Below are 26,829 nucleotides of genomic sequence, written 5' to 3' on the forward strand. Positions count from 1 at the left end.
CTTGAGGAAGATTGTTGCTGAGCTAACATCTGTACCAATCTTCCTCCATTTTGTATATGGGACACCACCACAGCATGGTTTGATGAGCAGCATGTAGGTCAGTGCCCAGGATCCGAACCCAAGAAACCTGGGCCACTGAAGTGGAGCATGGGAACTTTACTACTACGCCACCATGCTGGCCCCCGTGTCATGCTCTGATTTGAGTGTGCTATTTTGATTTGTCAGTACCAAGTTAAAAAAAATAGAAATGAATTAATACATTTTTAGAATTTCTCTCACCTGATACATTTGATGAATGAACTGATGTGATGATTAACATTTTCAAGTTAATTAAAAGCTATTTATCTTTTTATTCTCTTTAATGTGTATGTGTTATTTTATAGGTCTACAACAAACTTGGTTGCTATTTTTAAAACTAAGAATTAGTGTTTTAGACTTTAGCATGATAGGTTACTCTTTTTTTCTTTTAAAGATTTTAATTTTTCCTTTTTTCTCCCCAAAGACCCCCAGTACACAGTTGTATATTCTTCATTGTGGGTCCTTCTAATTGTGGCATGTGGGATGCTGCCTCAGCGTGGTTTGATGAGCAGTGCCATGTCTGCGCCCAGGATTCGAACCAACGAAACACTGGGCCGCCTGCAGCGGAGCGTGCGAACTTAACCACTCCGCCACGGGGCCAGCCCCAATAGGTTACTCTTTTAAGGTTTAGAAGGATAGGATACACCATTTCACTAGAGCCTTAAGAAAATCTTCAGAGCCGCCCATTCAAGGCTGCATTTTACATATGAGGCCTCAGCTCAGACAAGTTAAACAACTTGCTTGAGTCCAGAGTACATGACAGGGCCAGAGCTTTAGCTTTGATTCCCAATCTAATTTCATTACTCCAAATTATGGTACCTCTGTTTATTGAAATGCAGAAGTAAGGTCCATTAGCCTAGCTGAAAAAGCCTTTGTCTATGAAAAGTTAATTAAAAATTCCAGCTTACTTAGCAGTGCCAGGCAAGGCTACTAATAGTTAAAGAATGAAAAATGACAAGTGGTGCTTAATAATTAGATTTAAACATATGGGGCAGCAATATTTGTTTAAGAATTACATTTCTAAACACCCTTAGAAGATATCATGCTCTAGTTTCTTCTAAGTTAGTCTATTTGACACATGGAAAGTGAACATGAAATAGACTATAATCCAAGTTCCACAGGCCTAGGGAATTTGTCTGCAGTTCTGTCCCCAAAACGTAAAATAGTGCCCGGCACACACTAGGCCCATTACATGTATATTGAGTGAATGGAAGACTTAATGGCACTTAAACAGCCAACCTATAAGAATAATTTATAAAAAATAGTTCCTTGGAAAATAAGTAATTAAATCATTTGAGCAGGAGGATAAAAATTCTACTATTTAGAAATTACTCAGTGAGGGCTGACTTTCACCATAGGATACATCCTTTGTGCTCAGAAAATTTAAATCTTTGATTGATTTTTTAAAAAGTGAATATTATAGAACTAAGTAAGTGGATGATTCAAATTGGGGAATCTGCCAATGATCTACTTATTTGGTGTGACTTTTTTTTGTCTGTTACTCAGACGTACTAAGAAAAAACTAATGCCCTTGATTTTAAATGACATCTCTTCTTGCTGGTTTACAATTAGGCTAAAAAGACCAAGAGGAGAATCTTTTCTTGGGGGAAGCAAAAACTGTAATTCATTCAAACTTACAAAAATGTCTTATTGATGTATCTTATTTGTAAAAACTTATTTCTGTGGCTCAATACTTAGACCTTTAGAAATGTCTACAATTTATGGACTGGTAATGCTTTAAAATAATCCTGCTTTTGTTTCTGAAATAAAATGGTTCCCAAACTCATTTTGACAGAAAGCCATTTGACAATCTTTTGTATGACATTTTTACAATCATTCTCAATTACGTAAGAAGAGTGAGCCATTTGCCTCCTCAGATGGTAGACACAAAGAATTATAGAACGTTGAGTCTGAAATGGACCTCAGACAATCTGGTAAAGCCACTTTACTTTTACAAATAAAACAGAATGAGATCCACAAAGATGATATGACTTGCCCAAGGTAACAAAGCTAGACACTAACAGAGCCAGGATTAGAAGGCAGAACCCTGCCCCATTTTGCACGAGAGGACTCAATCACCACAGAAACATGGCTCTTAAAAATTATGGAATACTTTTGATCTATATTTAACCCGTTTTTGACACTTTACAGGTAGCACTGTGCTGCTAAGTACTGACTAATCTTCATCAAGAAAGCATAAACCTTGTTTTCTGTCTTAATAAAAGAATACTCCACACTCTGCAATTATCTCTGACTCCTCTTTCAAGTGGCACATTCGCCTTGTCTCTGGCTCCTTTGCTACTGATAAATATCCATCCAGAAGCCATCCTCTTTCATGCTCTTTTCTACCACCTTGATCCCAATAGCAGTCATCGTACAGCTGTTGACCACAGTAGCCCCCCTCTAGCTGCTCCCCCTGCTTTTAATTCTTCCTCCTTATATCTATTCTCCAAAACAAGGTAAGTCAAAAAAAGGTTTTACTATGCTAAAACTTTCCATTGACCCCTCATCTCTCTCTGAGTCTAAACCAGTGTCCCTCCTCTGACCCCCAAGTTCCCACCCCTCAGTTTCCCATCTGACTTCATCTCTTACCCTAGCCTGCTCACTCACCCCACCCCGGCCTCACTGGCATCCTTCCTGTCACTGGGACACACCAGCTTCATCACACCACAGGGTCTCTGCATTTGTTCCTTCTCTCTGGAATGCTCCTCCTGCAAATACACTTGCATGACTCACTCCCTCACTCCTCTCAAGTCTTTTCTCAAATGTTACTTCTCATGGAGGTTATTGCTGACCACCTTGTTTAAAGTTGCTAACTCTTAGCTCTCTCTACTCTCTTCCCTGCTTATTTTTTCCATAGGGCTATGACCCTTTCTGTACTAAATGACTTACTTATTTATTTTGATTTTTAGTGTTTCTTTTCCCACCAACTCAACTAAGATGTAAGCACCATGGGCATGAATTTTTGTCTCGTTTGTTCACTGATGTATCTTCAGTACCTAGAATAATACCTGACTACATGCTAGAGGCTCATGTAAAATTTGTTTACTGAATTAATGAATCCTCTTAGAAGAACAATGGAGGAGAAAATCCCCGTTTGGGGAAGGGCAGATGTATCTCATAGCCCCAACTCCCGGTCCCAGATCCTTCTTTCCTTTGTGGGAAAGTAGGACTGCCGGGATATCACTGGCTCCAGGTCATGCTGTTCTCCCCCTTACCACCTGGCTCAGGTGTGACCACAGACCTTTCCTATAAGGCCCACAGCAAAATGAAGCCAGGTTGTCAAGACATCATTCAAGGTCCAGGAGTAACAGACAGGAGATACAGGAAAGAAGATCATTTATAATTAACTTCCTAGGTTGTCTCTTGAATTTGCTCATTGGCCCCTGCCCAGACATTGGCTGCTGTTCCCTTATTTCTTCCTTGCTAATGGAATCATTTTGACGGCCATGGTCTCACTATAAGCCATCAGGGGATCCATTTCAATCAAGGTACTGGTATTCTCCTTGCCAGTGACTGATTCAGAAACAGACATATGACACTGGCTGATGGAAGGTGAGAGGCAAGTCAGCGGAGGCAGCCTCCGGGAAGATTCCTGGGCTCTTCAAAAAGTATACCAGGAAGTTGCATGCTTTTCCCCACACACCACTCCCTGCCTCTGCTTTGGGACACTGCGTGTTGTAATTTGAAGATGTGATTCTTGGAAGTACAGGATCATATTGCATTCATAAGGGACAAAGCCAAGGATCTAAGCCAACATTGTGAGGATGGCAGAAGGGAGTGGCAGTGATGACAGTGAGAAACTGTCCTTGATTACCTTGCTGATGCTCTGGTTTGGCCCACCCTGTCTGGGAACAGCTTATCTTCAGCCTCCTCAAATGTGAAATAATAAATTTTCTTAACTGTTTGAGACATTTTAAGTTGGAATTTTCTTTTAGGTGAAGCCAAAATCATTCTCATTGACAGGAAACTCTCTAGGGCGCCCTCACCCCCACCCCATTTCACTGCTGTTTCCTAATAGCTGGGATATCCTCCCATCAGGCATGTTAGCCTTCCCTGAAAATTCAAGCCAAAGAGATAGAAACCATGTGCGTGCGTGTGTGCGTGCGTGCGTGAGTGCATGTGTGTGTGTGTGTGTATTGGGAGGGAGGCTCTCTCCCAAATTTAAAAACTTCCCACTCCCGCATTTGACTGTTCTCAGAGAGTTGAGAAACCCTATGGCCCTAACAGAGCAGCTGGGACATATAACCAAATTCACTATGTACGCAAGAAGCAACACCCAGTATTTTTCTCTTCTAGCGTTTGACAAGTTGTAGCCTGAATATAGCTTAAGGAAAGTTTCATATCCTTGGAGGCTGGAAGCAGGAATTCAAGCCAGCGAATTGATATGGGTCTATTCTGAACTAATAGTTGCCTACCTCTGAAGTCCAGAGTTTGCAATGAGGGCAGCAGGTTTTTCTGGGAGACAAACCATTTAAACATTACACTTGAGGATGTTGTCTAAAATTAAATAGACAAAAGGCAACCTACGGGAGGGAGAAAATATTTGCAAATCAAATATTTGATAAATAGTTAATATCCAAACTATATAAAGAACTCATACAACTTAATAATAAAAAAAAAAAAGAAGAAAAGAAAAAGAAAAGCAACCACCGGAAAACAATTTTATTAAAAACTGGGCAGAGGAACTGAATAGACATTTTTCCAAAGAAGACATAAATGGCCAACAGGTACGTGAAAAGATGCTCAATGTCACTAATCATCAAGGAAACGAAAATCAAAACCACAATGAAATATAACCTCATACCTGTTAGGACGTTAATATCAAAAAGACGAAAAATAAGTATTGGAGAGGATGTAGAGAAAAGGGAACCCCTGTGCATTGGGGGTGGGAATTCAAATTGGTGTAGCCGCTATGAAAAACAGTATGAAGGCTCTCAAAAGATTAAAAATAGAACTCCCAAACTCCCATACAATCTAGCAATCCTACTTCTGGGTTTATATCCAAAGGAAATTTTTTTCTTTTTAAAGATTTTATTTTTTTCCTTTTTCTCCCTGAAGCCTCCCGGTACATAGTTGTATATTCTTCGTTGTGGGTCCTTCTAGTTGTGACATGTGGGACGCTGCCTCAGCGTGGTCTGATGAGTAGTGCCATGTCCGCACCCAGGATTCAAACCAATGAAACACTGGGCCGCCTGCAGCGAAGCATGTGAACTTAACCACTCGGTCACGGGGCCAGCCCCCAAAGGAAATTTTTAAAACAAGATCTCAAAGAGAGATTTGCACCCCCATGTTCACTGCAGCATTATTCACAGTAGCCAAGGTCTGGAAACAACCTAAGTATCTCTCAACAGATGAGCGGATACAAATGATGTGGTAAATACATACAACAGAATATTATTCTGCCTTGAGAAAGAAGGATATCCTGCTATTTGTGATAACATGAATGGCCCTTGAGGGCATTATGCTAAATGAAATGTCAGACAGAGAAAGACAAATGTATGATATCACTTATATGTAGAATCTAAAAAAGCTGAATTCAGAGAAAGAGAGTAGAATGGTGGTTATTATTCTACTGGGGGGTGGGGGAAAAGGGGAGATGTTGGTCAAAGAGCACAAACTTAAAGTTACAAGATGAGTAAGTTCTGGGGATCTAATATACAACATGGTGATTATAGTTAGTAATACTATATTACGTACTTGACCATTGCTAAGAGAGTAGATCTTAAATGTTCTCACTATAAAAGAGAAATGGTAATTCGGTGCCATAATGCAGGTATTAGCTAACTCTGTGGTGGTAATCATTATGCAATATATCAGTGTATCAATTCAACATGTTGTATTTCTTAAACATACATAATGTTATTATGTCAATTATATCCCAATGAAGCTAGAAAAAAATTAACTGGACAGTCTTTTTATTTTTTTTTCCCATAAAACAGCCTCTGGAGGGAAAACCAGTTGAAAAATTTGAGAGGCCTGATTTGGGGCTGTATCACCCATGTTAGCCAAGACTTACTTTATTCACGGGGAGACCATGCTGGTATGTGGAGTTTTCTACCAAGTTGCTAGAATTTCTCTATCTTTGTATGTGCTACAGCTATGACTAATGTGGAGAAGGCCATAGTTAAGGCTTAAGTAGAAAATGCAAATGAAGAGAGTGCAAATCACATTATAGCTGAGCAGAAGGGGCAGAGGAACTGAATAGGGTCCCGATATTTCATGACCATACCATGCCTTTGGCATAAGCATTGTCCTTTCTAGTTGTGTCCTTTTTTAAAGTGCCAATACCCCTAGGAAATGTTATCCGAATGAGTGTCAAGTCCTTTCTTCTCTATCAAGAAGGAACAAAGTATCCAAAATCTAGGGTAGGGTTGGTGGTGGGCATACTGGCCAGGTGGGAGAGAACCTAAAGGAAAGTGGGCAGGTTGGAGGAGGGGAAGCTATTGTTAGATCCGTTTTACACATGTGGATACTGAGGCTGAGATGCTAGCGGGCCACGCTCCTAAATGGTGAAGCCTAGATATACATGTACTCCTAGCTGACTCACAAAATCCATAAGATTGTTTACTAGATCAAAGTCAAATTGACATGAAATTAATTATATTTAATGTTATCAAGCTGCCTAACTTTTCTTTGCTCTTTCTCTATTAAAGGAATAACCAACAAATATAATGTTAAAACAAATCATAAGTAATTTTGAAAATGAAAATCAGTATAGCATGGCTGTTTATGGCGCTAAGTAATCTTGGACAAGTTGTCTCTATTGCTTGGTTCTGTCATCTGAAAAAAATGAGATAAAAATACTTATATCTTAGGATTGTTGTGAGAATCAAATGAGTGCTTAGAATACTGCCATGCACGCAGGCAGCATTCAATAAAGGTTTTGCTATTATTGGAGTTATTTCCTTCATTTAGATTTTATGTCTTTCTTTTTTTTCAACTGATCGGAATGCCTATTTTTAAATGAATTTTATTTCACTTTTTGGGTTCGTTTTGTATTTTTAAAAGTCATATATTTTCTTTATATAATAAAAAGCAAGATTGTTTAAATCAGAAAATTAAAGTGCCCGTCTTCTTCCTTCAATACCACCTCTCACTCAGATGTTCCTACTGTTTATATATATATATAATTTTTTTCAGTCATCCCCATTTCTTTTCCTGAATCGTTACTTTGCTCTTCACAATTTCCAGCTACCAGTGACTATGAAAATGAACTTGAAACGTTGTGTATCTCACGGCAAACTAGCTCTAACGACAGACTTAAATGTGCAAAAGGTACACTTAGAGCATATAGCGAAGTGCCTGGGTGCCCATCTCTATCTCCATCTGCAAACTTCCATGTTTAGGTGAAAAGAAAGGCATTTTTCCTGCCAGCGATGGTTACAAATAGGAAGAAAATATTCCAGAACTGGCACAGGTTATTTTCTGAAAAGAGTGTGAACCAACAAAAAATCTCAACTGAAAACCTAGGTTCTCACTCTCCCCACCCAATTTTCCCTTCTCCACCCCAGACACGTGTTAATCCAGGTGCAACTTGTTTAAAATCCAACTCCGAGGGCAGAGGCAGTGAGAAGGGGAGGGAGCCTGGGGTTGTGGGAATGGAAGAGGGGAGAAAGGAGGAGGCTGTTTGGGTTGCCTTGGCAATACAAAGGAGAAAGTCAAGGGGGAGGGATTTATATGCTGATGCTAATTGCATTTGCTAATTGCATCTATTGTGCTGACCTGCCTGCTTCCCCAGTTCATCATTCTGAGTCCTTAAGCTGATCCCAGAGCTTTGATAAGCTTTGCGTCCCCTCCCCATCTAATTTTACCCCCCTCCCAGTCCCCAGGCTCAGTTACCAGAGTGTTACCTTTGGTAAGGCACTGGGGGAGGCGCTGTTGTAATTGACTGTGGAAGATTTTTGAAATCCTGTAGAAAAATTCTTCCCTGCTGGAGTTTGCTGGAATACTGCTTTGCAGCTCAACCATAGCACGGATTTACAACTAAAAAAAGCAGCTGGAAAACCAGAAAAATAAATCTGAAAGAAATTTCCCTCAGTAAAATGCAGGCTGCAAGTGATTCACCAGAAAAAAAGAAAAAGTATTGAGCAGTTCCCTCTGGAATCTAATGCACCTTCAGTTGGAAATGTGCCTGGACAGGGCTATGAGATTTGTTCCCTTGCTCCCTCTGGTGGGACCTTGATTGAATTACAACAAGAATCTGAGAAGCACATCTGAATACGTCAGTACCTAGAGGAAGGATGCTTTCTTATAGCTCCTCATCACTGACATGGCATATTAGTTTCCACCACTTCTTACATGTGGTAAAAACCAACAAAGACATTACAAAGCAGCCAGTTTCAATTGCAGTGTAGACATATTCATAAATCATGCAATATATTTAAATATTTCAAAAGTAATATTTATGAGATCTATGCTAAAATCAGTTACTACCGGTAATGCTTTTTGTCTCTAATCATATTCCTCTTTCCCTTTGATGTCTTTTTATAAGCGGGGCCTAAGAAATGGCAAAGTCTTTCTTCAGTCTATTTTTGTTTCTCTTAATTATTTTTATTCTACTTGATTTAAACATTTGCTCTCCCAGTTTATTCCGTCGCTACCAATTTCCCTGGAGTAAGATTTCTGTTTTCTTCCACCTCTTGCATTTTAACAATAGACCTCTCCTGACTCCTCACCTGGTGTTTCTGTATCTCTCAAGCACTGACGCATTTCACTTGCTCAGAGCTCAAATTGGCTCCTGGAAGGCAGTAAAAGGCAGGTCAGGCTGTCTCCAGGCTGCTCGGTGTCCATCACCCTGTTTTGCATTTGGCCATAAAGTATGGCAGATTTATCTGAGTGGAAAATTTTTTCTATGGAAAAGTTTAGTCACCGTACATATTGAAAAAAACATTCCCGGCAAAAGAGCAAACTCCACCCCATTCCTAGCGTTCGGTCTCACACCAGTGGTTTTTTTCCCTTTTATAAGCATATGAAACTTTCTTCAGTCATCAGTGATAGTACGGGAAAAGGGAGAAAGAAGGCGGCTTTGGCCGGAATCCTTGATGATTATGACAGATTTACTATAAGGATATCTGAAACCTAGGTCCATGACAGGCTCTGTGATGCTGAAGCCATATTAATTATTTTGCCTTTGTAGAGTGTCACAATGTAAAATATGGGGTGGTTCATCATATTAGAATTGTGAAGTGGAGCAGAATTTGTCACCCCAAAATATGCTCTTTGGTATAAGGATTAATTTAGGCTGATTATTTTTAAGAAACATCAGACATAAGAACTAAGTAGAAGTTACCCTTTTGTAAGAGGCATTTACATTTATAAGGGAAATCCAACCTCACTCTCGTTTACTGTGCTTTTCCTGACAACCTCCCAAACTGACTTCCCCCACCCCCAATATCTTCTTTTGTCTTTAGCCGAAGAAGGTATTTAAGGTGGTGGCTTGGGCCATTTCAGAGATCTCCCATGTATGCAGAAAGTATACATGTTATTAAACTTCTGTTTGCTTTTCTCCTGTTAATCTGTCTTTTGTTACAGAGGAGTCTCAGCCAAGAGCCTAGAAGAGGAGAGGGAAAATTATTTTTCCTCCCCTACAATTGCAAAGCATCTTCCATTAGCCCTCAACACAAGTCTGAACCTGCCTGGCTGCCATGTTTGTTTGTTTTCTTACTGAAACAAAATTTGGAGGAGGTGGGTGAGGATCTTCGATTGTATTCCAAGTCTGGGAAACAGATGAGACGTGTTCTCCAGGTCCCTCTGTGTGCGAGTTATGTAAGAAGACCCTCCTGGGAGAGAGATGTGTTTGAACCACATCAAAACTCGGTTATCAGAAGGGTAAAGTGATTCTGAGAAAACCATGGGACATTCACTAATTTCTATCTCACTCAGGGCTTCATGGATTTGTACCTGAATCCTAAGAGAGGTGGCCATGAATTAAAAAAGTATAAAGAAATAAATAATCAAACATACCTTGCTCTACAAAATATGCAGAGCACTGGAATAGAATATGCCATTATTGTTATGAGGTGCAATTCAGAAGAGAGTGATGAACCTTTTCTCTTTTTCTGGATCTTACTGAATGGAGTGGGTCTACACAGAATGTTTCAAAGCACTCAACATTTCCAGAGCAGCAGTAGCATATGTAGTGGTGGAGACTGGCAGTGGTACAAAAAGGTCACAAATGGAAGTCTACCTTGCTGAGAGCTCTGGGGACGGTGGCAGAGTACCTCCACATAGCTCCTCTGGTGGCAAACATTAATAAGCTACAGCTTGTGGGTCAGAGAGGAAGAGAGGAAACGGCTGACTTCATGGAGGTTGACAGGAGCAGCTCATGAACACACACGTGAATCCCTCAAGATTTCCCAAAAATAGTAGAGGAGGATATTGTTAGGAAATGAAGGCCTGTATTAGTAATTTAGGGTGACGTGTTAATTAATTTCTGTTAATGGTAGTTAATTTGTACTCTGGTAGAACAGGGATGGCAGAAAATCGTGTTCTGTATTTTCATTTCCCTCTCGTCTACAAATATTTGTCAATGAATTTTTATTTAGTCCCAACTCTGCTCCAGGAAATTTGCTAAGAAGCTATAATGTTGCAGTAAATGAGACAGACTTGGTCCTTAGAGATGATAAACAAATAATAACAAGAAAATCAGTTAATTATAATTGGATAAAGGAAACAAATGAAAAGTACATGAAAGCACATTTTTGAGGGGAACCTAGGCAAGTCTCAGGTGGTGGGCTGTGAGGCAGCCAGGGAAATCTTTGCTGCAAAGCAACATTGAGCTGAGATTCGAAGGAAGAACAGAATCAGAGTTGGCTGGCTAAAAGAAGTGTAAGCTGAAAGATCATTCTAGGCAAAAGAAACAACATCTGTGACAACGCTAAGTGAGGGAACTATGTGGCTGGTCCTCTGAGCGTGAGAAAAGTTGGTGCTGACTGCAGTGGTTAATGCAGGCAGGTCCAGATAACACAGGACATGTTAAGAATTTGAGACCTTTCATAAAATAGTGATGTCTTCATGCTAAATCTGTCTCTATAGGTATTCAAACCATTTATTCCCTCAAACGCTTATTCTGAAAGGACCATGTGCCAGGCGAGACCCTGTGGAGACTGTAGTAAACAAGACAGATGAGATCTCTGTTCTTAGCGTTTACATTCCAGTGGGGAAGTTACAGCGAGTAAAGAACTACATAAAGCTACAAAACAAGAGAAGTTATTAATGAAGAAAATAAATGAGGTGAGGTGATAGAGAGAAACTGAGTGGACGGGGCTCTTTTAGATAAGATGGTCAGGAAATGCCTCTTTGAGGAGACATTTGAGTTGAGACATGAAATTGAGAAGGAGCCAACTGTTCAAAGCACCAAGAAAAAAGAAAACACCATGATCCCCAGATGGAGCAGAGCCTGTCTTCATCAATGACTCAGGGAAGACTAATTCGGCTCAAGAATAGTGAGTGGGGGGCAGTGTTATAAAGGGTTAGACCATGGAAAAGATTGTGGGTTTTATTCTAATTGCAATGGGGAGTCCTTGAGAGATTCTAATGGAGGGATAATGTTGTTGTCTTTGTTGTTGTCATCATCTAATATTTCTACAGGGATGAAAGAGTATGGATTAAAAAGAGAGAAAGAATAGAAGCAGAGAGACCGATCTAAAGGCCATTGTATTAGTCTGGGAGAGTGAAACTGAGCCAAGATTAAGGGAGTGGTAGTGAAGATGGGGAGAGGTAGGTGTTTTCTAGCTATATTTTGGAGATTAAAAATGGTAGAACTTTTTGATGAATTGGGTTATGGGGAAGAATAGAAAGAAGATGATCAAGAAAGATTGCTAAGCTGATAATGGTGCCGTTTCCTGAGACACGAAAATAGTCAGTGCTCTGATTTGGACATGTTAATCATGATGAATTTTAGATATTTGATGAAGACAACATAGGAGTAGCTGGGTATGAATCTAGAGCTCAAGAGGAAGATAAGAGTCAAGAGTCAAGAATAGATTTATAAATTAGTGGTTCATGGACAAAATTTGGGCCACAGATAAATAAATAAAACATTATTGACATATATAGAATTTTGTTTCGTTTTAAAATAGTCATCAACATTAAAAAAAATCAGGAGAATTCATACAAATGAGATCTAATACTAGTAACTCTGCATTCTCACACGACTCCAGTGACCCGAAGCTGCGCCTCTTCTGTAGGGCTTTTATTCCTCCACTTGCCATACTCTCCACCACTCCCCATTGTCTCTTGCACAATGAGTCTGAATGTCAGTTGCCATTGATGAAATTTTTTTATAGTAGAAAAATATTTCCATTTACTCATGTCTGAACCAAAGAGGGAGAAAAATAGATAAGCCTGAAGACCCTGTTTTGTTTGTATCTAGCCTTCATTATTCATCTTATGATTCCGTGTTTCCTGTGAAGTACTTACAGGCACTTGAGGTGTGAACCCCCTCATTTAAATCAAATTCACAGCCTAGAAGAGAACGGAATGTAGACAGAGGGAAGAGGGCCCCATAACAGAGTTCAAGGTCTTGATACTTTCAAATGATGTGGATCATCCTGAGATGCATTTTACTGTGCTAAACAGTCAGATCTTATGAGGAAGAAAGCCAGCAGATGAGAAGGGAAAGCTAGAGAAACTAACAACCTGAAGGCAAGACAAAGGATAGCAGATGACAACTGATACTGGAATTTCCCCAGAATGGATGGAAAAGGATGAGGTAAAACACACACACACACACAGAGCAAATGGTCCCTCAACGTCTACTTAGGAATATTGAAAGACAGCCACAGTAAGATTTTGTCACGGTTACTAAGCTCATTGTAGAGCTCATGTTATTATAGCTCTGGGTGCTAATAAGAAAACTCATGACAGTTGCAGAAAAATAAATCCTCTCTTTTCTGACATAATGAAGGAATGTGGTGTTCTGGTTAGTTAACGATTCTAAGGAATAAAGTGGCCATATCACCCACATTGATCTATCATATATACCACAAATATATTTCCACACTTCAAACTTATGAAAAGGATGACTAGTCTTATGCAGAGGAGGTAGCTTCCTCTGTAATACCCATGTCTTAAAATATTTTCATCACCAGGCTGCCTTAAGCATCAAACTTCTATTATTCCTTAGACTTAGAGTAGCCTGGCCAAAATAAAGTATAAATCTTGTACCTTGACATTCCACATACTTTCAACATCTGAGGGTGATTATACAACTATCAATTGTTAATGTAACAAAAAAAGTACAAATTTCAAGTGAATGGATATTTCTAGATGATAAAATAGCAGGTTAATAGCTGCCTTTGCATATAATATTTTGTGTGTATGTACTTGTGTATCCTGTAAGAAGCTGTAAGTTTATTAAACACATTTCAGAAAAAAGAAGCATAAGCAGTAGACAACCATGGGTCAGATCTGACTCAAAACCTAGCTGACCTGGACACTCCCCTATCAAGAGATAGAATCTGGTTTTCCTCCCCTTTGCACCTGTGCAGTCCTTATGACAGCATTGCCAGTAGAATACAGTGGAAATGATGCTGTGCCAATTCTGGGCACAGCCCTTAACTGGGCTTGACAGCTCCTCTCTCTTGGAAGCCAGTCACCACATAACAAGTGCCTAGCCTCAGATCACCATGCTGTGAGAAGTCAAAGTCACACGGAGAGGCATTAAAGGATGTGATGCCTGGTTGAGAGAGAGAGAAACCAAGGGGCATTAAGACACCAGTCCTGTGAGTGAAGAAGCCATATTGGAAGTAGATCCTCTGGTCCCAGTGCCCTAGCTGACACCACATTGGATCAGAAACACACCTCCCAACGAGACTTTCCAAATTCCTGATGTACAAAATTGTGTGTTAAGAATTTAGCCACTAATTTGGGATGGTTTGTTATGCATGAATCGATAATGAGAACACTATCCAAAAGGGTTGTTTGGAAAAGAAAAAAAAAAACAAGATATGTGAAGTGGTAAATATTTGATATCTTTTACATTCTTGATAAATTATAATAAAAATGGTAGGAAACAATCATGTGCATGGTGCATTACAGTTTATAAGGAATTTTAAAAATTTAATCCTTAAAATTTCTCTGTAAGGCAACATTATCACCTTCACTTTATAAATGAGAGTTTAGAGAGTCAGAGAAAATAAATGATGGGCCTAAGATACCACATGGCTGTGCCAGAAATAACACCTGGTCTTCTAGTTCTATGCCAGATGCCCATCCACAGCTGTCCTCTAGAAGAAAATAATTTCCTCTTCTTGGCATTGATTAGACTATGAAATTGTCCACACTAGGAGAAAAACAGTTAGCCGTATCTCTTCTCTTTTCATACAGTATCTGATTTTACATTGTAGGGAAAGGATTTCTAAGGAACATCTCTATGATAAATCCACGAAGCCCTTTCCATAATAAATAGAGGGCAAATCAAAGACAATTTCTCCTTGGGAATAAAGTACTTTGTGGCACAAGAAATGTGATTTAAACCAAGTTTCTAATTAGGACCAATGATGTCTAAATTATAGTTGAGTAAATGATTTATAAACACATATATATTCACATGTATATCTACATCTATTTACATTTTTCAAGAACAAATTACACTTTTTCTCATTGCGCATTCATTAAACTGCAGATTCAGTCTGATTCTAAAACTTCTTGAAAAATTTGCTTAGCAATCATTTGAGATTAAATAACATGGGTTATTTGGTTATTTGGGCTAGTCCCCCTCTAGGCTGTTCACCCAAAGATACTCAAATATCTCCTCATCAGTGGCATCTGCTAGGATTTACTGCAGTCATGACTGGCATGATACTGTCACTACTGAATAATAGCAACCACTTTACAGATTTCCTCTGGTTTCACACTATTCCCCCCAGATGCTAGGTGACAGAGCATCAACCTGGTATAACCCACTCCCTTCATCAGTGAACTAGCTCTCATTCCTAGGTGGGGGGCACCAAGAGAGAACCATGCAGAAATATATGCACATATTTACGAAATACATATGAAGCTTTCTAGTTCATGCATAAAAACTGCATACCTACTAGTTGAACTTCTCAAAAATTATATTTCAAGAAGGGACAGGTATTGCAAATCAAGTTTTGTTTTTTTTTAAGTCATCTTTATGTGATTGAAAGCAGTAGACATTATTCCTTTTGCGTACCAAAGGGAAACTTCCCTTCTCCTTGGCATCAAGTATCATGCAATTCTGGAAAGGAGATGAAAGGAAAGAGATTTAGAGTAAATCCTCTAAAAACAATCTCAGTTTGGAAAGATTGCTTTGTTCTAAGGATACATGAGTTATAGTTCCTTGAACATTGTATTTCAACAAAATTATATATTTTACAACCCCACTGTACTAAATAGGGCTAATACAACTCATATGCTGCCCTCTAAATTATTATATTTCACCCGACACTTTTTAAAAATATATTACCTTTTTAACAAAATATTTTCCTTCTCTGGGAAAGCTTTCTTTATCCCTCCTCCTCTCCTTTCCAACCCACACACATGCACATCTCAAACGGGAACCGAGATATTTTACCATATCGTGGCTTTCCAATCCTTTCTTTGGTGTCTTTTCCATTCTTTCAGTTTCTAATATTCTTTAAATCTCAAAACCCCAGATTTCTTTGCTCATTCTGTGAGCTCAGTCTGTAAAACTCCAATGTAAATATGTGGTTTTTTTTAATGACCTATGTGGAAGGCATGGCTTTTGTTCTCATGAACTATGTGTATATATATATATACATACGAAACCAAACTACATTTCTTAGGCCCAGACCGCCCCAGCTCACATTAGTGGGTAGTGGCACTATCCTTAGAGCAAATGAGGACAGGACTAGCCAAAATGATTATATTTGTGTTCCTATTCCTGTCTTTGGCATGATGGAGTATTAGAGACTAAAGCCACTAAATCCAACCTAGTATTATGTATAGAAAAACAAGCCAAATCCTGGTTGTATAAATAGAGTGAATATATATACTATTTGGAGGTTAAACATACAAAAAAGAAGTAATTCTAAGTCAAATAACTGATGCCAATTATTTTCCTAATATTTATAAATATAATGGTTATGAGATTTACTTTATTTTGTGTGTACTTTGCTATGATCTTGTTTGAAAGAGAAAACAAGTGGTCCTAGTTTAGAGCATCACTTGGCGTCCTGTCTCCTACTCAACTGATGAACATCTGTGATCACTGAGGCTGTATCAGTGGGCATTAACTCTGGCTGGAAATGAGAGTCACCTAAGGATCATTTAACATTTGCCAGTGCCTTAGGCCCACCCTAGACCAGTTAAATCAGAAACTCTGGTGGTGAGGTCTGAGCTTCAGTATAGTGAAAAAGCTTCCCAGATCATTTAGGGCTGGACCTGCTGAAGAATTCTCCTTCCATTACCAAAAGATCAATTGTTGCCAAGGCCACACACATTGACATTCCAGGCCTCTGGATTCAATATATAAAACCAGTGATTTGTCCCTCAGCTGCTATAGTGAATGGCCTATAGTTTTGTAAGGATTATAAACCTGAAACAAAACCATGGTGCAAAGATACTCCTTTTGAGCCTATTAAGCCATGAAACTGAAGTCTAGATTTCAGCTGGCAGTCTGTTTCAAGCCAGGTCTGGAGGTACCAAAGGTTAAGCAGCCATGAGGAACAACTCTAACCTCATATATTGGTGCATCACAGCAATCACAATGAATAGACCTCTTGAGGTAAATAAATTCTGTCAATCAATGGGTCCTATTTTCAGGTAAATCATCAGCTCATTTGAGGATAATAACTTGGCCTTAACAGATTTTGAAGGGCAGCCAGACTACAAATATAGAGGTCCAGGAATATGTAAAGAGCTGGGCAAGGGAACCAAGAAAAAGGAGGTTGGGGTTCCATTAAAATAATTTCCCTACATTAACAATTTTTCTAAGCCTATTTTTATATGCCAGAATGACAAATCATTAATCGTTGGGAGTTAGGACTAAAGATTTATGATTGGCCAGGTTATGGATACTTAAACTATTCAGCTTTTGACCTAATTATCAGTCTCCAAAATTAGTTTCTTGGCTCAGGAAGAAAAATACAATCTTATACAAAACCGTAGTCAATCAAACTAAAGATACTTAATTTGCCTACCCCAAATTCTTTTGCTAGCAGGCATAATAATATTTGGTTCCATTAAGAACCAACTGTGAAAAAAATTCTTTTGTACCTGGTTACAAATGTTCTAAATGGCATGGAACAACTTATTCTATTTTTGGTTCAGTTAATGAGCTTTCTCAAAGGAAATGACTTCAATAAATTAAAAGAAATCAAGTAAAATGTCTTTCCTGAATTAAATTAACCATAATCTGTTGGAGTTTGAATAAATTTGTGATAGCATTAATAGCTCATATATACCAAAAAGCAACAAGCAATATTCTCCCTGTACTTTCCTAGGAATTTCTTACTCCTTGCATCCTCAATGGTAGTAGCTATCAAAGTATGTGTCTTGATGTAGTGGAGAATGTCCTGCTTTAGAAACCAGGGCATTTGCTTCTTGGTTCTGCTGGTGGTGTAATCCATTCTCTGACGTCTGGTAAATCATTAAACTGCCACCCTTTTAAATTTCTCCAACTTTTAAAAGGCAGCAACACACCTTATCTCCTTCTGAGGACTTCTGTGAGACTAGTAAACTCTAACGAAATGAAGAACACAAAGCACTTAAAATTTATAAAACTATGTATATTCAGCAACTGCCTCTTTTTGGTACAGTGTGGACATACAGTTTGTGAAAGTAACACATAAGTATACAGATGCATTAATTTCTTCATGTGTGAATTATCAATCTCTAGACAGATATACAATCTTAACCAAGAGGTAATTATTATGGCAGTGAATGAAGGAGGAAGTTAAGGGAGATGATAGACCCTTGGCAAGTGGTAGCATCTGGTTTAACAAAAAGAAAATAGATCAACAACCAAAAGGACCCACAACTAGAATATACAAAGAATATACAACTATGTACTGGGAGGCTTTGGGGAGAAGAAGAAGAAGAAGAAGGAAAAAAAGGGAAAATAGATCAAGGAATGATGATGATGCCCTACTACACAGCAGTAGACAGAATGAAAAAGACAAGGTCAGGCTCAAAGCAAAAGTGATTCTGGAGAGGGTAAGGAGGTGGTCACTGTAATGGGAACAGCTCTTAGGGTCACTTCCAAGGACAATATTTTCCTTCCTTTCAATTATTGAGGGCCAACTCTCAGCTAATATTTTCTTTAATTAGTGTTACTGGATAACTCATAAACAATATCTAATTCATCAAGTAAATAATTATAACAGATTTTCTTCACTCAATTGGGAAATTAAACACATTTTTAGATTCTGAACTAGGTTTTCTCTTTTTGTCTGAAAAAGACAAGAAATTAAACTTTATCAAGAAAGGAAAAACACATTTCTTATCTAAAAACTATTTATGTATACTTTGTATTAAAATGGCACGTATAATCCAGTTTTTATTAAAACTTTCCCATCTATATATCTCTAGCTGTCTCTCCTTGTAGTCTTCTATTAGTACATAGGGATGCCTAGAATGGTGTTAATCTGATTTTTAACGTTTATTTGTATGTAAGATATTAGGTGATATTTTACTTTTTTCTTTTGGATTTGAAGTATTTTTAAAAATAATAAGCATGTATTGTTTTTAGAAAATAAATTCATTTTGAAAACACTGTTCAAATATTTAAATATGTACATAACAGTTATAGTGGAAATTCTCAAGGACCTAGTAATATGTAGTAGTTTTGTTTTTTTAGTCACAGTGAGAAAAATGCAGAAATCAGACTTCGTCACTGACAATAATATATGGTTTCTGTCATGGTCGTCTACACATTTGTAAGCAAATTTATTATATATGACAGTGCTGGAAACTTTGAGTGGAATACATTCACAAATAGGAACACGATTGGGTAACAAATTAAAGAAAGCAGAACAAATTTTATAACTGGTCTTTGAAGCTATACTTATTTTTTCATTATTTCAGTTGGCATTAACAATAATTAGTATTATTATCGTTACCCTATACAATTATTAAAGCAAGTTTTCTCCAATTTTTGCAAATCTCTCTGCCTGAAGATGTTTAAATTGCAAAAAGACTAAACCATAAGGTACTTGAAAGTATCATGTCTCATTAACTTTATGTTTTCTCCCAATAAAGAACTGAAACTTTCTAAAGCGTAGTAGCAGATCAATAAATGTTGGAAGAACAAATGAATAGATGAATGAATGGGCTTCTAGTAGGTTGAGAAAAACAGCAGATGACTCTACTGATCCCCCACATGATAGACAGCATGGTTTTTTGAATCAGAAAAACCTGGAGTTGAATCTTGACTTTATCGTTTAATAATCCTTAGTTTTCCTATGCTAGTGTGTTCCAGTCTACCAAGGGCTCAATAACTTTGTTTTTGTGTACGATTGTTGTGAAGACAAAATGAAATTCGATGCAAATCCAAAATAGTTCCTGGCACAAAAATTTCCAGATGGAGTCTTTGTTGTTGTTGTTGTTAAGCCAGAGGAATAAAGAATAACTAGCTGCTCTAGTGGGAGAAACCAGATGAGTGTGGACAATATGAATAAATACAGGGATGCAGGAGGATTCAAGTTTGAAAGCAGCGATGGAGAAGGAGAGGAGTAGTAGACAGAGAGTGAATCCAGACTGGGATGGGTTGAATTTAATGTGCTTCTGAGACTTCTGGATAGTCTAGTTCAGGAGAGAAGTCTTTATTGAAGGTAAAGATTCAAGGATCACTTACAACATCTTGATTATTATCCAAGATTAAGTCTTGGATGTAATGCATTCACCCAAGAAAAGACGTAATTTTCTTAATCTTTTCTGTGTTATTTACCGCTTTGATAGACTGGTCAAGTCTATAAAAGTCTTCTTGGATAATCATTTAAATATGTAGAATTAAATATATAGGGTCACAAAGAAAACGATTTATTAAAATACAATTATCAAAATATTTATAAAACATATTTGAGTTATGGTCACATATCTGCTTATATACGAACAAATCAATGAGAACTCTAGTGGAAAATCTAATGACTACTGCAATTTCAAACTAGCGGGTGTAAATGATATATTGAGTATCTACGCTAACTGTCATATGATATAAGAATACTCAATTTCTGTTGGTCACAGAGATACATGTACTGTTGCTACTACTGTGATTTCTTGCCTAAAATCAAAATTTAAGTTAAGGGTAAGTGAAAATATAATTGCAATTATTTTTCTTATTTAAAATAGTAGATTCCCATGAATTCTAAGAACAGCTTTGAGGCCTGTGATCCTCAAGTTAAGAATATCTGGCATGGAGTCATAGAATCCTGGGGAAAACTAATCGTTAAAGATAACTCACAGGAGAAGAACTGCCAGCTAAAGACCTAAGGGAAAAAGAGTTAGAAGGGAAAAATAATTCAAGACAGAGTGGTCATTTTGCAGTCAAGATAGAACACAGTACATACCAATAGGTGGTGGCCAGTGCAATACAATTGGAGATCAAATAGAATAAAGTTTGAAAAGCCAACATTAAATTTAACAATTGGAAAGTCATTGGTATTCCAATGCTCCAATTTCTATTAAATATACCAGAAGAATCCAATGCTTATTTAAAAAAATTATTTTATTGATGTCATATTGGTTTATAACATTGTACAATTTCAGGTGTACATTATTATATATCATATCAGTTTCTTATAGACTGCATCTTGTTCACCCCCAATAGTCTAGTTTTTATCCATCACCATACATATGTGCCCCTTCAGCCCTTTCACCCATCCGTCCGCCCTCTTCCCCTTTGGTAGCCACAAATCTGTTGTCCTTATCCATGTGTTTGTTTATCTTCCACACAAAGTGAAATCATACAGTGTTTGTCTTTCTCTGTCTGGCTTATTTCACTTAACATAACACTCTGAAGGTCCATCCATCTTGTTGCAAATGGGATGATTTTGTCTTTTTTTATGGCTGAGTAGTATTCTATTGCATATATAAACCACATCTTCTTTATCCATTCATCGGTTGATGCGTACTTGGGTTGCTTCCACATCTTGACTATTGTGAATAATACTGTGATGAACATAGGGGTGCATATATATCTCTGTACTGTTGATTTCATGTTCTCTGGATAAATATCCAGTAGTAGGATAGTTGGATTGTATAGTATTTCTATTTTTAATTTTTTGAGAACTCTCCATACTGTTTTCTACAGTGGCTGCACCAGTTTGCATTCCCACCAGCAGTGTATGAGGGTTCCTTTGTCTCCACATCCTCTCCAACATTTGTGGGTTTTTTTCCTTGTTAATTATAGACATTCTGATGGGTGTAAGGTGTATCTCATTGTAATTTCAATTTGCATTTCCCTAATAATTAGTGATGTTGAACATCTTTTCACGTGCCTGTTGGCCATCTGTGTATCTTCTTTGGAAAAATGTTTAGATCCTCTGCCCTTTTTTCTTTTTGCTGAGGAAGATTAGCCCTGAGCTAACATCTGTAACAATCTTCCTTCACTTTATATGTGGGTTGCTGCCACAGTATGGCTGATGAGTGGTGTAGGTCCATGCCTGGAATCTTAACCTGTGAACCTGGGCCATTGAAGCAGAGTGCACTGAACTTAACCACTACGCCATGAGGCTGGCCTCCTATTCTGCCTATTTTTTGGTTGGGTTGTTTGTCTTTTGGTTGTTGAGTGGCTAAGTCTTTTATATGTTTTGGAAATTAACTCCTTGTCGGATATATGATTTGCAAATATTTTCTTCCAGTTGATGGGTTGTCTTTTTGTTTGGTTCATGGTTCCTTTGCCTTGCAGAAGCTTTTTAGTCTAATGTAGTCCCATTTGTTTATTTTTTCTTCTGTTTCCCTTGCCTAAGTAGGAATGATATTTGAAAAAATACTGCTAAGACAGATATCAAAGAGTGTACTGCTTCTGTTTTCTTCTAGGAGTTTTATGGTTTCAGATCTTACAGTCAAGTCTCTAATCCATTTTGAGTTAATTTTTGTGTATGATGTAAGATAATGGTCTACTTTCATTCTTTTGTATGGAACTATTCCGTTTTCCCAACGCTGTTTATTGAAGAGACTTTCCTTTCTCCGTTGCATGTTCTCGGCTCCTTTGTTGAAGATTGACCATAGATGTGTGGTTTTATTTCTGGGCTTTTCATTCTATTCCATTGATCTGTGTATCTGTTTTTCTGCCAGTACTAGGCTGTTTCGATTACTATGGCTTTGTATATTTTGAAGTCAGAGATTTTGATGCCTCTAGTTTTGTTCTTTTTTCTCAGGATTGCTTAGGCTATTCAAGGTCTTTTGATATTCCATCTACATTTTAGGATTCTTTGTTCTACTTCCGTGAAGGCTGTTCTTAGGATTCTGATTGAGATTGCATTGAATCTGTAGATTGCTTTAGTAATATGGACATTTTAACTATATTTATTCTTCCAATCCATGAGTATGGCATATCTTTCCATTTATTTATATATTCTTTGATTCCTTTCAACAATGTCTTACAGTTTTCAGTGTATAGGTCTTTCATCTCCTTATTAAATTTATTTGTAAATATTTTATTCTTTCTGTTGTGATTATAAATGGATTATATTCTTGAGTTCTCTTTCTGCTAGCTCATTATTAGTGTATAGAAATGCAACTGATTTTTATAAGTTGATTTTCTACCCTGCAACTTTGCTGTAGTTTTGATTATTTCTAATAATTTTTTGGTGGATTCTTTAGAGTTTTCTATATATTGAATCATGTCGTCCACAAATAGCAAGGGTTTTACTTTTTCCTTTTGAATTAGGATCCCTTTTATTTCTTCTTCTTCCCTAATTACTCCAGCCAAAACTTCCAGTACTATGTTGAATACGAGTGGCAAGAGTAGGCACCCTTGTTTTGTTCCTGCTCTTAGAGGGATGGCTTTCAGTTTTTCTCCATTAAGTGTGATATTGACAGTGGGTGTGTCATATATGGCCTTTATTATGTTGAGGCACTTTCCTTGTATACACATTTTATTGAGAGTTTTTATCATAAATGGATGTGAGATCTTGTCAAATGCTTTCTCTGCATCCATTAAGAGGATCATGTGATTTTTAGTCCTTATTTTGTTAATGTGATGTATCACAGTGATTGATTTGTGGATATTGAACCATCCCTGCATCTCTGGTATAAATCCCACTTGCTCATAGTGTATGATCCTTTTAATGTATTGTTGTATTCAATTTGACAATATTTTGTTGAGGAGTTTTGCAACTATGTTCATCAGCAATATTGGCCTGTAATTTTCCTCTTGTGTGTTGTCCTTGTCTGGTTTTGGTATCAGGGAATGTTGGCTTCATAGAATGAGTTAGGAAGCATTCTGTCTTCTGAAGTTTTTTGGAATAGTTTGAGAAGGACAGCTGTTAAATCTTCTTGGAATGTTTGGTAGACTTTTCCAGAAAAGGCTTCTGGTCCTGGACTTTTGCTTTGGGGGAGGTTTTTAATTATTATTTCAATCTCTTTACTTATGAATGGTCTACTCAGATTCTCTTTCTTCTTGATTCAGTTTTGGGAGGTTGTATGGGTCTAAGAATTTACCCCTTTCTTCTAGGTTATCCAATTTGTGGGCATATGGTTTTTCATAGTATTCTCTTATAATTATTTGTATTTCTATGGTATCTATTGTAATTTCTCTTGTTTCATTTTAAATTTTATCTACATGAGACTTCTCTCTTTTTTTCCTTAGTGAGTATGACTAAGGGCTTGTCAATTTTGTTTATCTTCTCAAGGAAGCAGCTCTTACTTTCATTGATCCTTTCTATTTTTTTTTTAGTGTGTATTTCATATATTTCTGCTCCAATTTTTATTTCCCTCCTTCTGCTCACTTTGGACTTTGATTAGCCTCCTTTTCATAGTTCTGTTAGGGGTAATTTAAAATTACTTATGAGAGTTTTCTTCTTTGTTGAGGTAGGACTGTATTGCTATAAATTTCCCTCCTAACACTGCTTTTGCTGCATCCCATAAGTGTTGGGCTGTTGTATTTTCATTTTCATTTGTCTTCAGGCTTTTTTTTTTCTGCTGAGGAAGATTTGCCCTGAGCTAACATCTGTTGCCAATCTTCCTCTTTTTGCTTGAGGAAGATTTGCCCTCAGCTAACATCTGTGCCAATTTTCCTCTATTTTGTAAGGGGGTCACCACCACAGCACGGCTGCCAATGAGTGGTGTAGGTCCACACCCAGGAAACAAACCTGGGCCACCAAAGCAGAGCATGCTGAACTTAACAACAGCCCCCCTCCAGATATTTTTTGATTTCTCCTTTGATTTCTTCATTGATCCAGTGGTTGTTCAGTAGCCTATTGTTTAGTCTCCACATATTTGTAACTTTTCCAGGCTTTTTCTTTTAGTTTCAGTTTCTAGTTGTAATTTCTAGTTTCATAGCACTGCGGTAGGAAAAGATGCTTGATATGATTTCAGTCTTCTTAAATTTTTTGACCTGTGTCTTGTTTCCCAACATATGGTCTATCTTTGAGAATGTCCCATATGCACTTGAGAAGAATGTGTACCCTTCTGTTTTTGGATGGAGTGGTTCTCTATATATATATCTATTAAATCCATCTGGTCTAGTTTTTCATTTAATTCCACTATTTCCTTGTTGACTTTCTGTCTAGATGATCTATCCATTGATGTAAGTGGGGTGTTGAGGTTCCCTACTACTATTGTTTTGCTGTAAATTTCTCCCTTTAGGTCTGTTAATAGTTGCTTTATATACTTTGGTGCTCCTGTGTTAGGTGCATATATTTCATAAGTGTTATATTCTCTTGGTGGATTGTCCCTTATATCATTATATACTGACCCTCTTTGTCTCTAATTATCTATTTTATCTTGAAGTCCTCTCTGTCTGATATAAGTATGGCAACACTTGCTTTCTTTTGCTTGCCATTTGCTTGGACTATCATCTTCCATCCCTTCACTCTCAGCCTGTGTATGTCTTTAGAGCTGAGATTTATTTCTTGGAGGCAGCACATTGTTGGGTCTTTGTTTTAATCCATCCTGCCACTGTGTGTTTTTTGATTGGAGAATTCAATCCATTTACATTTAGAGTGATTATTGATATATGAGGGCTGGATACTGCCATTTTATCTTTTGTTTTCCAGTTGTTCTATAGTTCCATTGTTTCTTTTCACTTGTCTTTGTGACTGTCATTTTGGTTTTGTGGTTTCCTGTGATAGTTTTCTCAGTTTCTCTTTATTTATGATTTGGGTTTCTGCTCTGATTTTTTGTTTAGTATTTACCATGGGGTTTGTATCAAAGATCTCATAGATGTGATAGTCTATTTTCTGATAGCCTCTTATCTCCATTAGCCTAAGCAAGTTCCATCACTTTCCTCTTCCCCTTCTGAGTTATTGTTGTCACAAATTATCCTGTTTTGTGCTGTGAGTTTGTGACTACATTGAAGTGTTTATAGTTATTTTTGATGCTTCCTTCTCTTGATCTTTTATGTTATAACTAAGTCTTTGCTACCTATTCTGATAGAGAGCTGCAAGTTTTTGATTTTGTCTGTCTATTTATCTCCCTCCTCAAAGCTTTGTAACCCTTTGCCTTTTTGCTTCAGGTAGGAGGGCTCCTTCCATCATTTCTTGTAAGGCAGGTCTAGTGGTGATGAACTCCCTCAATGTTTGTTTATCTGGGAAAGCTTTTATTTCTCCATGAAATCTGATGGATAATTTCACTGGATAGAATATTCATGCCTGAAAATTTGTGTCTTTCAGTATTTTGAATATATCATTCCATTATCTCCTAGGATGTAAGCTTTCTGCTGAGAAATCTACTGAAAGCCTCATAGGGGTTCCTTTGTATGTTATTGTCTTCTGCCTTGCAGCTCTTAATATTTTTTCTTTGTCATTTACTTTTGCTAGTTTTAGTATTATATGCCTTGTAGAAGGTCTTTTTGCATTGATGTAATTAGGAGTTCTATTGTCTTCATGAACTTGTAAGTCCAGTTCTTTTCTCAGTTTGGGAAGTTCTCAGCTATTATTTCTTTGAACAAGCTTTCTTCTCCTTTCTCCCTCTGAAATACCTATAATCCTATGTTACCTTTTCCTAATTGAGCCAGATATTTCTCAAAGAATGTCTTCATTTTTTAAAAATCTTAGTTCTCTCTCCTCCTCCACCTGAAGCATTTTCATATTTCTACCTTCTAATTCACTAATTCTGTCATCCATAAGGTCTGCTCTATTTTTTATGGTTTATGAATCATTTTTTATCTCATTAATTGTGTTCTTTATAACCATAATTTCTGTATAGTCTTTTTTAAGAACTTCAACCTCTTTGGTGAAGTATTCCTTCTGTTCATTAATTTTATTCCTGAGCTCACTGAACTGTTTTTCTGAGTTTTCTTGTAACTCATTGAGTTTCTTTATGTTAACTGTTTTGAATTCTCTGTCAATTAGATTGCAATCTTCTGTGACTTCAGGTTTGGTTTCTGGAGACTTGTCATTTTCCTTCTGCTCTGCAGTATTACTGTAGTTCTTCATGATGTTTGATGAATTGATTCTATGTGGCACATTTGTGGTAGTATTGAATCTCAGATTTCACCTGCCATCACTGGGGTGTGGGAAGGAGCTGTGTTTTCTGATCCTGCCCCATCTGCTGGTAATTGTGCTGGTTAAGCCACTCCGCATTTGTGAGGGCTGGTTGCAGCAGCTTGGTGGGTCTGGCTCACATGAGTGGGGCCACTGTGCTAGGCAGATGGGTCTG

At 37.6% G+C, this 26,829-nt stretch overlaps 1 pseudogene; it reads right to left on the reverse strand.

Moving 5' to 3' along the window:
• Window positions 1–26,606, reverse strand: part of LOC106783043 (transcription factor IIIA pseudogene) — a 43,854-nt pseudogene extending 17,248 nt beyond the window's left edge.
• Window positions 26,607–26,829: the final 223 nt, after the last annotated feature.

Source organism: Equus caballus, chromosome 4, assembly GCF_041296265.1.
Source record: "Equus caballus isolate H_3958 breed thoroughbred chromosome 4, TB-T2T, whole genome shotgun sequence".
NCBI lineage: Eukaryota > Metazoa > Chordata > Mammalia > Perissodactyla > Equidae > Equus > Equus caballus.